Source organism: Macaca thibetana, chromosome 1 (assembly GCF_024542745.1).
Source record: "Macaca thibetana thibetana isolate TM-01 chromosome 1, ASM2454274v1, whole genome shotgun sequence".
Classification (NCBI taxonomy): Eukaryota; Metazoa; Chordata; class Mammalia; order Primates; family Cercopithecidae; genus Macaca; species Macaca thibetana.
In genome coordinates, this window is record NC_065578.1 from 24,430,237 (window position 1) to 24,445,241 (window position 15,005).

The 15,005-nt window shown below is 51.9% G+C and overlaps 1 protein-coding gene and 1 long non-coding RNA gene across 3 annotated transcripts in view; one reads left to right on the forward strand and one right to left on the reverse strand.

The window, feature by feature from the left end:
- SYF2 (SYF2 pre-mRNA splicing factor) overlaps nucleotides 1–15,005 on the reverse strand; it is a 466,254-nt gene that overhangs the window by 288,690 nt on the left and 162,559 nt on the right. The gene's annotated exons all lie outside the window — the stretch shown is intronic.
- LOC126956916 (uncharacterized) lies at nucleotides 11,892–12,828 on the forward strand. Its single transcript, XR_007726539.1, has 3 exons — nucleotides 11,892–12,022; nucleotides 12,465–12,563; nucleotides 12,663–12,828. It is a non-coding gene; the product is annotated as an uncharacterized LOC126956916 (long non-coding RNA).

Genomic DNA, 15,005 nt, shown 5'->3' on the forward strand with positions numbered 1-15,005 from the left:
TCAGACTCCTGGGTTCAATCAATCCACCCACCTTGGCCTCTCAAAGTGCTGGGATGACAGATGTGAGCCACTGTGCCTGGTGTGTGGCCATTTATCTTTTTTTTTTTTGAGACGGAGTCTTGCTCTGTCACCCAGGCTGGACCGCAGTGGCGCCATCTTTTGGCTGTCTGCAAGCTCCGCCTCTCAGATTCACGCCATTCTCCTGCCTCAGCCTCCCGAGTAGCTGGGACCACAGGCGCCCGCCACCACGCCTGGCTAATTTTTTTGTATTTTTAGTAGAGACGGGGTTTCACCGTGTTAGCCAGGATGGTCTCGATCTCCTGACCTCAGGTGATCTACCTGCTTCGGCCTCCCAAAGTGTTGGGATTACAGGCGTGAGCCACCGCCCCGGTCTCATTTATCTTTTAAAGAATATAGTGACTCAGGCAAGAGACGTAGGGGGGTTTGCCTTTAAAGCATCTTTCTGGATTGCTGCACGTTGTCACAGAATCAGGGGCTTGTGAAATTATGCTGGCATGCAGAAATGAGAAACATGGCTTCTTAAATTCGTTACTTTGTCTTACATGACCCATGCTACCCCTTCAGAGGACCAGATCTGGGAAGAAGCTAGCAGTATGCAGTATGCCACCTCTCCATGTGTTGTTTAAAACCTTGATTTGTAGTGTTTGTCTATTTCCTAGTGTAAATATGGCCAGTGTCAAGCTACCAACATGACATCGCTTAACCTGGAGTTAAGATGCACACAGTCTGTTCTTGCAAGCCAGGAAGAGTCGGCTCCAGCACCCCACTCGGTGAGGCCAGCCCTGAGAACAGCAGAGCTGGGAGCGAAAAGCACCTGCACACAGATCTGCACCACGGATCTGCCTCCGTGGGCAGCTTTCTGTTACTCGGGGCCAAATGCATCCCACACCCTGGAGGACTGCAGGGCAAGAAGAGAAGAAAACCCAGGAGCAGCCCAGAGGAACGGACAGGATTTGTGCAGCAGGCAGAGGAAGAGGAGGCCGTGAGCTCAGCTGCCACAGTAATGTGGTGATGCCAAGGGTCAGATTTTACATTTGTTTTTTCACAGACTTAATCCTGCTGCCATAAAAGATAAGAGAATTTTTTTTCAGCACAGTTATAGAAAGTTCCTAGGCTCCAGTCTATGCCTTGAGCCAAGAATTTAGGGATTTAAGCTTGTTATTCTTCTTCCTTGAATTGCCCAGTGCCACAGAAGCAGCTACCCCATCTCTGAAATCTTCATGCCATTCATGTGTTCAATAGCAGTGTCGACTCAGACCCTCAAAGCTCTACCTTCAATGGCGCTTTTTTCCCAGATGGCCACAGGCCATAATTTAATTAATTAATATAACTTAATTAGCTGTTTCACCACTACATACCACAGCTGCTAGATTCTCATCCCTGAACACTAACTGGATTTTCCCTTCCTTCAGCTCCGACTAGACCAGATCATCATTTTCCCGAGGGTATGGAGTGTGAAACCACCCCCTCCAACCAATTTCCAAACCCGCCAGGTTTCCGAGTTGAAAACAATGGAAACTGACCCTTGCTAATTTAAGCAGAAAGGAACTTATTGGAAAGACACCAAGGAGCTCAGGCAATCGGCTGGAGAAGTGGGCTCAGAGAGAGAACAGCTGTTGAGGGAGGCTGGCAGTCAGGACGCAGGCAGGGTGCCCCTACAGATGTCTGCTTCTGTCTGTTCTGTCTGTTTTCCACAGATTCAGGGTAGGCTCCTGGTGGATGGAGTCGTTGTAATGCCTGCTTCTAGCTGACTAGGGTGAACGTCAGCTCCGCACGGGAAGACAGAGCTGTCTCCTGTAAGGTTCACTGGGCTTGAGGCCGGGCACGGTGGCTCCTGCCTGTAATCCCAGCACTCTGGGAGGCTAAGGAGCACCACTGCACTCCAGCCTGGGTGACAGAGTGTCTCTAAAACAAACAAACAAAACATTTTTAAAAAGGGGTTTGAATGCTGAGTGAGAAAAACAAAACAAAACCAAAAGCCAGAAAATATTTACCTAAGGCCGGGCGCGGTGGCTCACACCTGTAATCCCAGCACTTTGGGAGGCCAAGGTGGGCGGATCACGAGGTCAGGAGATCAAGACCATCCTGGCTAACACGGTGAAACCCCATCTCTACCGAAAACACAAAAAATTAGCTGGTTGTGGTGGCGGGCGCCTGTGGTCCCAGCTACTTGGGAGGCTGAGGAGGGAGGATGACCTGATCCCAGAAAGGTCAAGACTGCAATGAGCTGTGATTGTGCCACTGCACTCCAGCCTGGGCGACAGAGCGAGACTCTGTCTCAAAAAAAAAAAAGAAAATATTCACCTTGGCTAGGCGCTGTGCTAACATTTTGGCTTCATTATCTCAATTTAATCTTCACAATTATTACTATTTTTGAGACAGGCTCTCACTCTGTTGCCCAGGCTGGAGTGCAGTGGCACAATCACAGCTCATTGCAGTCTTGACCTTTCTGGGATCAGGTCATCCTCCCTCCTCAGCCTCCCAAGTAGCTGGGACCACAGGTGTGAGCCGCCATACCTGGCTAACTTTTTAATTTTTTTGTAGAGATGGAGTCTCACTACGTTGCTCAGGCTGGTCTCGAACTCTTGGTCTCAAGCAGTCCTCCTGCCTTGGCCTTCCAAAGTGCTGGATTATAGGTGTGAGCCCCTGCACCTGGCCCACAATTATCTTTCAAGAGGTGTTGCTTTTATCAACCCCATTTTATAGATGGGGAACAGGTTCTGAGTTTCTTCAGTAGTAACCCCAGGCTTTGGGGTACTGTGAGAACCTGGCAGGACACCGTGAATCCTGGATGGCTCAGAACCAGGCTCTGGAGGGGCTTCCCTAAATTTAGGCCAGCCTTAGTCTGTTGGCCTTAGCAAAGGCAGGAAGAGCCTGTCTAGACTGAGTACTTCCTAATTCTAGATGTTACGCCATTGGCCTGCTTGGGGGCCAGTCCTGGACCAAGAGGGTGCCGTGCTGGGGTGGAGAGCTTCTCACCAAAAGCAAATATGGTGTGAGGAACATGTGTTCTCTGCCGGGCCTCAGCACATGGGCAGTCTGTCGCGATGCTCGCTGTAGCCAGCAGCCTGGGGTGGGGGCCCTGCTGAGTAAACTAGGAGAGCGGCTGAATTCTGAGGAGCAGAGAGGTAGATACGGGCCCCTGGCCTCTTGAGCCGGGGAGAGGAGAGAGTTTCTGAAAAAGAGAGATACCAGCCAGGGCCCAAGCACTGACACAGGAGACCCTGTGATGGCGATGGCTCAGGTCTCCCCCATCAGATCAGGAGTTCCTGAATCCGGAGTGGTCCGTTTGGGCTGGAGGCTCCTAAGGGCAGAACTCTCGCTCCTCCGACACATCGGGAGCTCCTGTGTGCAGGGCTCTGTCTCCAACTTCGGGCTGAGGCTTCTAACGGCAGCACGTCTCTTCCCTCCGACTAGGGCAGTGAAGCGCTAAGTATTCCAAGACAGCAATGTCAGGAAAGGCTGCTCAGGTTTGAGGAGTGGGACCGGCAGAGCTGGATGAAACCTGACTATGCTGAAGCGGAAATGGAGACCCTGGGAGGGGCAGGGACCTGCTGAGTGCCTCCCCTAGGGAGTAGCTGACCTGGACTGCATCCTGGTGCTCCTGCTGAGGGAGGAGGATTTGGGGTAAGGAGAGTAAGTGTGGCCTTAGGAATACAGCCCCCAGAGCCAGGCAGGAGCGGGCAGCCCCACAGGGCCCAGGTTCAAGTGCGAGGCTGCCAATACCGCCCCTTGGAAGCGCCTCCGTTGTTCTGTCCTGGATGTTTGAGTCCTTGGCCAGCTTCCTGGGCAATGGCCTCATCCCACTGAGACAGACAGATGTGCACAGCTGGGGGAGGGGCTTGGTGAAATCCAACCCCGCCCAGCACAGGCCTGGGCTTCCCGGGGCTGGAACTTATCTGGATTCTGGTCCAGATCTCTGCCTTGGCCCTGTTGTGCAGCCCTGGGCAGTGCTGTGGCTTCCCCTTGGGCCTCAGTTTTCTTGTCTCTCAAATAAGGGAAGCTCTTCATTCTTTCATCAGACATTGACTGCAGTGGTCCATCGTTGGCCCACTGACTCTAGTATTTGGGGGTGCATTATCTGGTTGTAGGATACTTCTGCCCCTCTATTTTAAAATTTGTCTCAAAAAATTATGGTAGAATGGTCTGGGCGCGGTGGCTCATGCCTGCAATCCCAGCACTTTGGGAGGCCGAGGCGGGCAGATCTCGAGGTCAGGAGATCAAGACCATCCTGGCCAACATGGTGAAAACCCGTCTCTACTAAAAATACAAAACTTAGCCGGGCGTGGTGGCGGGCGTCTGTAGTCCCAGCTACTCGGGAGGCTGAGGGAGGAGAACCGCTTGAACCCGGGAGGTGGAGGTTGCAGTGAGCCGACATTGGGCTACTGCACTCCAGCCTGGCGACAGAGCGAGATTCCATCTTAAAAAAAAAAAAAAAAAAATTACCATTTTCACCTTTTTAAGTGTACAGTTCAATGGCATTACATACACTGACATTGTTGTACAGCCTTCCCCGCTATCTCCAGAACTTTTTCATCACCTTAAACTTGAATCCCCCTCCTTTTAAAAATAACAGCTTTGTTGTGATATTATTCACATATTATACAACTCATTTAAAGTGTACAACGAGCTGGGCACGATGGCTCACGTCTGTAATCCCAGCACTTTGGGAGGCTGAGGTGGGCAGATTACCTGAGGTCAGAAGTTTGAGACCAGCCTGGGCAACATGGTGAAACCCTGTGTCTACTAAAACTACCAAACTTAGCCAGGCGTGGTGATGCACACCTGTAGTCCCAGCTACTTGGGAGGCTGAGGCAGGAGAATCACTTGAACCTGGGAGGCGGAGGTTACAGTGAGCTGAGATCACACCACTGTACTCCAGCTTGGGGGACAGAGTGAGACTCTGTCTCAAAAAAAAAAAAGAAAAAGTCCATTCCACTCTCTTTTTGTTTGCATGGTTTCTGAGAAGTTGGATATAATTCTCTTTGCTCCTCTGTAGGTAAGGTGTTTTTTTCCTTTGGCTTTTGTGGGGATTTTTTTTTTTTTTTTTTTTTTTTTTTTGGTAGAATCTCACTCTGTGTCCCAGGCTGAAGTGCAATGGAGTCATCTCAGCTCACTGCAACCTGCATCTCCCAGGTTCAAGTGATTCTCGTGCCTCAGCCTTCCAAATAGCTGGGATCACAGGCACCCACCAACATGCCTGGGTAATTTTTTATACTTTTTTAGTAGAGACAGGTTTTCACCATGTTGGCCAGGCTGGTCTCAAACTTCTGACCTCAAGTGATCTGCCCACCTCAGCCTCCCAAAGTGCTGGGATTACAGTCGTGAGCCACCGCGCCCAGCTTTTTTTGGGATTTAAAAAAATCTTTGATATTCTGTTGTTTGCAAACAATATGCTAGGTGTAGATTTGTTGTTGTTGTTGTATTTATCCTGCTTGGTATTCTCTGAGCTTTCTGGATCTGTGGTTTGATGCTTGACATAAATTTGGAAAAATTCTGTTGTCATTGTTTCAAATATTCTTCCGTTCCTTTCTCTTTGTCTTCTCTTTCTGGTATGCCCATTATATGTAAGTTACACCTTTTGTAGCTTCCCATCCCCATCCATTATAAACCCGTATGCCACCCTCCACCATGTCTCTACACTCCCGACTCCCCCAGCCTTAGGCAACCACTAATCTGCTTTCTGTCTCTACGAATTTGCCTGTTCTAGACATTTCATATAAATGGATTCATATGACCTGTATGATCTTTTGTCTGGCTTCTTTTGCTTTGTGGGATGTTTTCGAGGTTCATCATGTTGTAGCACATGCCAGTGCTTCGTTCCTCCCTATTTTTAACATCTGGCTTCTCCGGCACAGGGACTGAGAGAACAGGGGCTCGACAGGCAATATCTCCTTCTTCATCCACCCGGACCGTGCTCCTGTCTGTGGGTTGAGCCTGTCAGCAGCCAATGTCCTCTGCATGGCAGGTGTCTGAACGCTGGCTCTGTGGGAGCCTGTGTGTGCTCTTTGGAGGTCCTGTGGGAGCCTCAGCCTCCACAGTCACCTGATGTGGTTATCTGGCTTCTTGATAACCTATTCCAATGCCCCCCCAACCCCCTGCCCTTGCCTGCAGCAGTCCGCCCCATGGTTCCTGTTGCCGGGGCCCCTTGTGTGGTGGGTGTCTTCTTGGTTGGGTCCCAAAAGATGGTACAAGTTCAGCTCTTTTTTCTGTGTTCTCTGCTGGCCTCAGCAAATGGCAAGCATGCAGACTGTCTTACTGCCAGCCCCTTCCACCCTGCCATTTCTCTCCACTACTCTCTTCCCCTGCTCAGAAGGCCCAGGGACAGAACAAGTTGGCCACACCAGCAAAGGTCCCCAGGAGGGAGATACCAGTCTTGCCTCTCAGCAGGGGCCTTCCCACCTCCATAATAACGTGTGATTTTCTTGGTGCCTCTCCCACTGGGCTTGGTTGAGAGGGGTCTCGGGTGGTGGGGAAGAGTAGAGAAAATCCACAGCTTCCATATGAAACTGAAGCTTCATATCCCTGAAGAATCCCTTCCCCCACATAAATCTAGAAGTAGAGGGATGGGAGGGCCAGTCTTGCCTTCTCAGCAAGCCCTAGAGGGAGCATCTGGACCTATTTGTTGGGGCCTGTCTTCAGGATTTGGGGTGTTCTGCAATACTTCACCCTGGCTCTGCACCCCAGTTGTCAGTTTTGGGGCGAATGGAAAAGCTCCTGCTGCTATCCTGTTCCACATAAAACCCCAGCCTCATGTTACAGTCCTGGCAACTGCGACAAAGGGCAGGGCAGAGAATGTTCTGATCTCATCTGGGGGCACTCTGAGGAAGTGACTTTTGGAGGTCAGACCAGGTCAAAAGAATGGCATGTCCCAAGATCCTGAAACAGGAAGGAGTGTGGCACTTGGGGAGATGGGAAGACCGGTGAGTGTGGGGTGGTGAGACCGAGGACAGAGCGGTGAGAGTTGAGGCTGGCAGTGGCGCAGTGGCAACAGCAACATTTATAGATCATTTCTGTTTATGCATTTCTTATTTAATAATCCAAAAGAGGAAGTAGCTCTGATTATCTCTCTTTTGTACACGGAGGTTCGAATCTTGCTCAGAGAAGTGAGGCAATTCACCTGACAGCATGCAGCAGGTGTGTGGGGAAGCTGGGGTTTTAACCTGGGTCCAGAGCTGGAGCTGGCCTCTGGGCCTATTCGACTCTCCTGTGCTCCGAGATCCTAGCAGACCCGAGGAGGGGGCAGTCTGTCCCGCCCCTAACCACCCACCCCTTCTTCTTTTCTACTGCCTACTCCTAGGAGCCTGCATGAGGGGCTGGGGTGGACATGAACAGGTCAGCCTCTGAGACAAAGGAGGCCTGATTGACAAGAGAAGTAAGGCCTTTGCTGTCAGCAGGCCTGGGTTTTAGTCCCCACACTGCCCCCCACTGGGCTGTGCGACCCTCGGTCAGGTTCTTCCTTTTTCTCTGATTGTGAGTTTCTTCATTTGTCAAATACCCACCCTCCTTCAGTGTCATTTATTCCCATTTTACAGATGGCCCAGAGAAGGGAAGCAAGACAGTGGCACCCAGGAGCCCAGCACCAAGCCCAGGGCTGTCTCCCCTATACCTGGCCATCATCTTTCCAGGGGTCTGGGCAATGCCAGTCCAAGGGGCCAACTTGTAGACAAGGCGGATGGTTTTTGTGGAGGCCCAGACTTCTGAAGACAGGTGGCTGAGGAGCTCTCGTGATAGGAGAATGGGAATGGCCAAGCCAAAGGAGAGGAAGAGTGACCAAGGACTGGTATTCAGATTGGGTGGCCCGGGGCTCTCATGGTGGGCTGGCTGGAGAGTTGCAGCCTGAGCCCCTCCCTGTCCCTGCACTCATCTCCGGGCCTGCCTGACAGCTGATTGTGCTGCAGCCGCATCTGATCTGGGCGGACTGGTCCCTGCAGATACCAGCGTCCATCAGGGCCACAGCACTTCCCAGGGCCATATACCTAGATCTCTGTTTCCCACGTGTGTGTGTGCGCGCATGCGCATGTGTGTGTGCCTGTGTGTGCGTTTGTGTGTGTTTTGGGTCGGGGAGGGGATGAGTTAGGAGGTCTGGAGCACAGCACTGCAGCAGGGGTGGGGGCTCTGTTGACGTGTGTCTTTACCCTCATTGGGCTTCTCCCGCCTCACTCCCACTCTGGGCACAGGGCACACTCCAGGCCTGAGCAGATGGGGGCCCTGACCAGGGATGCCTGAGCCCTGATAGTCCTCAATCCACTCTCAGACGCAGATTCACATATCTGAGCTCCAGCCTGAGCTGAACCCTGACTCTAGTTCTAAGTTGAGACCCAAAGTTGACCCGAGAGTGAGCTTGACCCCCGTTCCGACGGAGCCCTAATCCTGGTTCCAGGGTGGATCCTCAATCTGGTTCCAGGCTGAGCCCTGAACTTGCTCTAAAACTGAGCCCTCATCTTTTAGACAATTATTTGAACTCTGTTCCAGGCTGGACCCTTACTATACACTAAACTCTAATCCTGGCCCCTAACTAAACCTTGACTCTGATCAGAAATTCTGTAATGATTCACTTCTATTTACTTTTTTTTTTTTTGAGACGGAGTCTCGCTCTGTCACCCAGGCTGGAGTGCAGTGGCCCAGTCTTGGCTCACTGCAAGCTCCGCCTCCCGGGTTCCCGCCATTCTCCTGCCTCAGCCTCCCAAGTAGCTGGGACTACAGGCACCTGCCACCATGCCCGGCTAATTTTTTGTATTTTTAGTAGAGACGGGGTTTCACTGTGTTAGCCAGGATGGTCTCGATCTCCTGACCTCGTGATCTGCCAGCCTCGGCCTCCCAAAGTGCTGAGATTACAGGCGTGAGCCACCGCGCCCAGCCTTTTTTTTTTTTTTTTTTCTTTTTTTACAGAGTCTCACTCTGTCGCCCAGGCTGGAGTGCAGTGGTGTGATCTTGACTTGCTGCAGCTCCAGCCTCCGAGGTTCAAGCTATCCTCCTGCCTCATCCTTCCAAGTAGCTGGGACCACAGGCATGCACCACCATGCCCTGCTTTTATTTTTTATTTTGTAGAGACAGGGTCTTACCATGTTGCCTGGGCTGGTCCTGAACTCCTGGCCTCAAGTGGTCTTTCTGCCTCAGCCTCCCATAGTGTTGGTATTACAGGTGTGAGCCACTGCATCCGGCCATGAGTCACTTTTAATTTCAGTCCTGACCTCCATCCCTAGCTGATCTGTGCCTGTGACCACAGTCTAACCCCTAATTTCCAAACAACCAACCAACCGTTAACCTCAAACCTAGCCCAAATGGGAGCCCAAGATCCCTTCCCATGGCAGGACTTGTGCTCGAACCAGAAGGAAAGTTAGTGTTTCACCGAGCAGAGCCGTGCAAACTGTGCACAGAGGCATGGAGTGGGAATGTGGAGAATGGAAATGGCCAACGCAGAGAAAAGAAAGAGTGACCAAGAACTGTTATCCACAGTGGGAGCGGGTGCGGTGGGAGGACTCTGGATGCAGTCACAGCTGGGGTTCAAATCTAGGCTCCGCCGTGTGTCAGTAACCTTAGTTTGGATGGGTCAAGTGGCCTCACAGAGGTTCTGTGTTTCCATCGTAAAGTGGGTCCGCCCTGCTTTTCTCTTGGGTCATGGAGCTCCTTGAGAGTGTCATTTCCATCTTGCCTTTAGGTCCTGTGTGCTCTCACCGCTGCCTGGACCACTCCTCTTTCCATGCCCACTTCTGCATCTGCAAGATGAAGTGTTCCTTCCTCTAAGAAGTCTTCCTGGGCTGCGTGTGGTGGCTCACGCCTGTAATCCCAACACTTTGGGAGGCCAAGGCAGGGGGATCACCTGAGGTCGGGAGTTCGAGACCAGCCTGACCAATATGGCAAAACCCCTTCTCTACTAAAAATATCAAAATCAGCCAGACGTGGTGGCACATACCTGTAGTTTCAGCTACTCAGGAGGCTGAGGCAGGAGAATTGCTTGAACCTGGCAGGTGGAGATTGCAGTGGGCCGAGATCATACCACTGTACTCCAGACTGGGCAACACAGCAAGACTCCATCTCAAAAAGAAATAAATATATCAAGGGCTGGGAGTGAGCAACACTAAGGAGTATGCTTGTCAAGTGTGATGGTTGATTTTATGTATCAACTTGACTGGGGTAAGGGTTTCCCAGATAGCTGGTAAACCCACTATCATTATGGGTGTGTCTGTGAGGGCGTTTCTAGAAGAGATTCAAATTTGAATCCACAGACTAAGTAAAGAAGATCCACTCACAACAATGTGGGTGGGCACCATCCAGTCTCTCATAGAATGAAAGAATGGAGGAATAATATATAGAATAAAATGCTGGAGGAAGGGTAAATTCTCCCTCTCTCTCTGCTTAAGCTGGGGCATCCAACTTCTCCTGCTCTCCAGCATTGAAGCTCTTGGTGTTTGAGTCTTCAGATTTGGGCTGAATTACACCAAGGCTTTCCTGGCTGTCCAGTTGGCAAATGGCAGATCATGGAACTTCTTGGCCTCCATAATTGTGTGGGCCAACTCCCATAATAAATACCCTCTTACAGGCCGGGAGCGGTGGCTCACACCTGTAATCCCAGCACTTTGGGAGGCTGAGGCGAGCGGATCACGAGGTCAAGAGATCGAGACCATCCTGGCCAACGTGGTGAAACCCTGTCTCTATTAAAAACACAAAAAAATTAGCTGGGCGTGGTGGCACGAGCCTGTAGTCCCAGCTACTTGGGAGGCTGAGGCAGGAGAATCACTTGAACCCAGGAGGCGGAGGTTGCAGTGAGCCAAGATTGCACCACTGCACTCCAGCCTGATGAAAGAAGGAGACTCCATTCCTAATTAAATAAATACCCTGTTATATGTATATCTCTCTATATCCTATTTGTTCTGTTTCTCCAGAGATCCTGACTAATACACCAAGGCCCAGGGCTGCATGCCGAGGACTCAGGAAGTCTCTTGAAGAATCCTCTGCACACAAGAGCGCTGCTATCCGCCAAAGCTGATGTCAGCTATTCCCTGCAGCCTGGCCTGGTCCAGCGGAGACAGCTCTGCTAAACTACCAAAGGCAGGAAGAAAATGAGCCACCAGGGGCCTCCACACTTGTCTCTCATAAAAGATATATGCTCCACAAGGGCAGGGTTGAGTCTGTCTTGTTCCCTGCTCAATAATTGTGTGCTATGGATAAATAAATGAATGGATCAAGAGATAAGGATGGAATAGCAATTTACAAACCCTAAGCATTGTGCAAGGCAGGGCATAATTGGGTAGGAATGCTTCTTCTAGAAGTTATTCCTTAGGAAAGGCCAAACAAAAAGTCTATTAATAGACCCGATTAATAAACATCAGCCAAGGTAAATGTTAACAGGAAGTATTTCTGCAAACGTTGGCAGTCTCTTAGGCTGGGCTCAGAGTAGGCTGGCGTGCTGACTGGCATGCTGGCGAAGAAGGCTTCCTCCTTCCTGTTTGCTCAGAACATGTTCTCAGGCCTAGGGAAGCCTCCTTCTTGAATTCCAGAATGAGTGCCACAGTCCCAGGCTTGCTGCATCCTGGAAGCTCACTCTACTTCAGTATGCAGTGAGACCCAGGTACGCAGGGACGCAGTGTGCGGTCAGAACCAGGTGCGCAGGGACGCAGTGTGCGGTCAGACCCAGGTGCGCAGGGACGCAGTGTGCGGTCAGACCCAGGTGTGCAGGGACGCAGTGTGCGGTCAGACCCAGGTGTGCAGGGACGCAGTGTGCGGTCAGACCCAGGTGTGCAGGGACGCAGTGTGCGGTCAGACCCAGGTGTGCAGGGACGCAGTGTGCGGTCAGGCCCAGATACCCAGGGATGCAGTGTGCGGTCAGACCCAGGTGTGCAGGGACGCAGTGTGCGGTCAGGCCCAGATACCCAGGGATGCAGTGTGCGGTCAGACCCAGGTGTGCAGGGATGCAGTGTGTGGTCAGACCCAGGTGTGCAGGGACGCAGTGTGCGGTCAGACCCAGATACCCAGGGATGCAGTGTGCGGTCAGACCCAGGTGTGCAGGGACGCAGTGGGATGCGGTGCGGTCAGACCCAGATACCCAGGCAGTGTGTGGTCATGCAGGGATGCAGTGTGTGGTCGGTCAGACCCAGGTGTGCAGGGACGCAGTGTGCGGTCAGACCCAGATACCCAGGGATGCAGTGTGTGGTCAGACCCAGGTGTGCAGGGATGCAGTGTGTGGTCAGACCCAGGTGTGCAGGGATGCGTGCGTGGTCAGACCCAGTGTGCAGGGATGCCCCAGGGTGTGCAGGGACGCAGTGTGCGGTCAGACCCAGATACCCAGGGATGCAGTGTGTGGTCAGACCCAGGTGTGCAGGGATGCAGTGTGTGGTCAGACCCAGGTGTGCAGGGATGCGTGCGGTCAGACCCAGGTGTGCAGGGACGCAGTGTGCGGTCAGACCCAGGTGTGCAGGGACGCAGTGTGCGGTCAGGCCCAGATACCCAGGGATGCAGTGTGCGGTCAGACCCAGGTGTGCAGGGACGCAGTGTGCGGTCAGGCCCAGATACCCAGGGATGCAGTGTGCGGTCAGACCCAGGTGTGCAGGGATGCAGTGTGTGGTCAGACCCAGGTGTGCAGGGACGCAGTGTGCGGTCAGACCCAGATACCCAGGGATGCAGTGTGCAGTCAGACCCAGGTGTGCAGGGACGCAGTGTGCGGTCAGACCCAGATACCCAGGGATGCAGTGTGCGGTCAGACCCAGGTGTGCAGGGACGCAGTGTGCGGTCAGACCCAGATACCCAGGGATGCAGTGTGCGGTCAGACCCAGGTGTGCAGGGACGCAGTGTGCGGTCAGACCCAGATACCCAGGGATGCAGTGTGTGGTCAGACCCAGGTGTGCAGGGATGCAGTGTGTGGTCAGACCCAGGTGTGCAGGGATGCGTGCGGTCAGACCCAGGTGTGCAGGGATGCAGTGTGTGGTCAGACCCAGATACCCAGGGATGCAGTGTGCGGTCAGACCCAGGTATGCAGGGATGCAGTGTGCGGTCAGACCCAGGTGTGCAGGGATGCAGTGTGCGGTCAGACCCAGGTGTGCAGGGGTGCAGTGTGTGGTTCGACCCAGTTAGGTGGTCCTTAAACACGCCATGCTGGTTTGCCTCTGGGGGCTTCACCTGTGCTCTTCCATTGTTCCTCTTTTCCTCACTTCCTTCAGGTTTCTGTACAAATGTCACCTCCTCAGAGAAGCCTCATCTGACCCCACTCAAAATTAGCAGCCACAAAGAGGTATAATATACTGAGAAAAATTTAAAAATAAAAATAAAATAGCAGCTGTTGTTGCCATCATTATCCTTAAAAAAAATCCCCTAACCCTGTTTTAATTTTTAATTTTTTTTTGAAATGGAGTCTCCCTCTGTCTCCAAGGCTGGAGTGCAGTGGCGTAGTCTCACCTCACTGAAATCTCAGCCTCCCAGGTTCTCGGCTCAAGCAATTCTCCTGTCTCAGCTTCCTGAGTTGCTGGGATTTACAGGCATGCACCACCATGCCCGGCTAATTTTTCAATTTTTAGTAGAGACAGATTTTCGCCATGTTGGCCAGGCTGGTCTTGAACTCCTGACCTCAGGTGATCTGCTCGCCTTGGCCTCCCAAGATGCTGGGATTACAGGCGTGAGCCACCGCACCCTGCCTTAATTTCTCGAAAGGGTTTATTAGAAGTTGAAATTGTCTATAAGATACATTTGTTTTTATTAATTTTATCTGATTCCCTTTTCATTCTAGAGGGGAAGTTGGACAAAACACATTTTTTTTCTTTTTGTTCTTTTTTTTTTTTTTTTTTTTTGAGATGGAGTCTCACTCTGTCTCCCAGACTGGAGTGCAGTGGTGTGATCTTGGCTCACTGCAGCCTCCACCTCCCTGGTTCAACCAATTCCCTTGCCTTAGCCTCCCGAGTAGCTGGGATTACAGGAGCTCACCACCACACATGGCTATTTTTTTTTTGATTTTTAGTAGAGATAGAGTTTCACCATGTTGGACAGACTGGTCTCGAACTCCTGACCTGAGGCAATCCACCCACCTTGGCCTCCCAAAGTACTGGGATAACAGGCATGAGCCACCGTTCCTGGCCTTTTCTTTTTGACAGAGTCTTGCTCTGTTGCCCAGGCTGGAGTGCAGTGGCATGATCTTGCTCCTGTAACCTCCACCTCTGGGTCTCAAGCTTCCTCCTACCTCAGCCTCCTGAATAGCTGGGACTACAGGCATGCTACCATGCCTGGCTAATTTTTGTATTTTTTGTAGAGATGGGGTTTCGCCATGTTGCCCAGGCTGATCTTGAACTTCTGAATTTAAGTAATCTGTCCACCTCGGCCTCCTGAACTGCTGGGATCACAGGTGGGAACCACTGTACCTGGCCATTTTTCTTTTTTTTCTTGAGATGGAGTCTTGCTCTGTCACCCAGGCTGGAGTGCAGTGGCATGATCTCAGCTCACTGCAACCTGCACCTCCCGGGGTCAAGCGATTCTCCTGCCTCAGCCTCTCGAGTAGCTGGGACTACAGGCGTCCACCGCAACACCCAGCTATTTTTTTCCCTATATTTTTAGTAGAGAGAGGTTTCACCGTGTTAGCCAGGACAGTCTGATCTCCTGACCTCGTGATCTGTCCACCTTGGCCTCCCAAAGTGCTGGGATTACAGGTGTGAGCCACCGCACCTGGCCCATTTTTCGTTTTTTTTTAAATAAGTAAGTTTGTCCTGTTTACTGCTCTGTCTCCAGCACCTAGAACAGTGCCCGGCACCTAAGCAGGCATTTGGTAAAACTGTGCCAAATGAGCGATGAGGACAGAGTCCTAGTCCTTCATCAGCCCCCTCTCAGCAGTGCAGGCACCTGGCCCGGCTGTGTCTCCCGCACGGGCCAGCGGGCAGTGTGATGGAGGCAGTGCAGGATGCCGTGCGAGACCGAGGAAGGACTTGCAGCCCTGCTGGGAGGATGAGGCAAGGCTTCTTGAATGATGCCACATCTAAACTGAGATCCCAGGGCTGAGTAGGAAT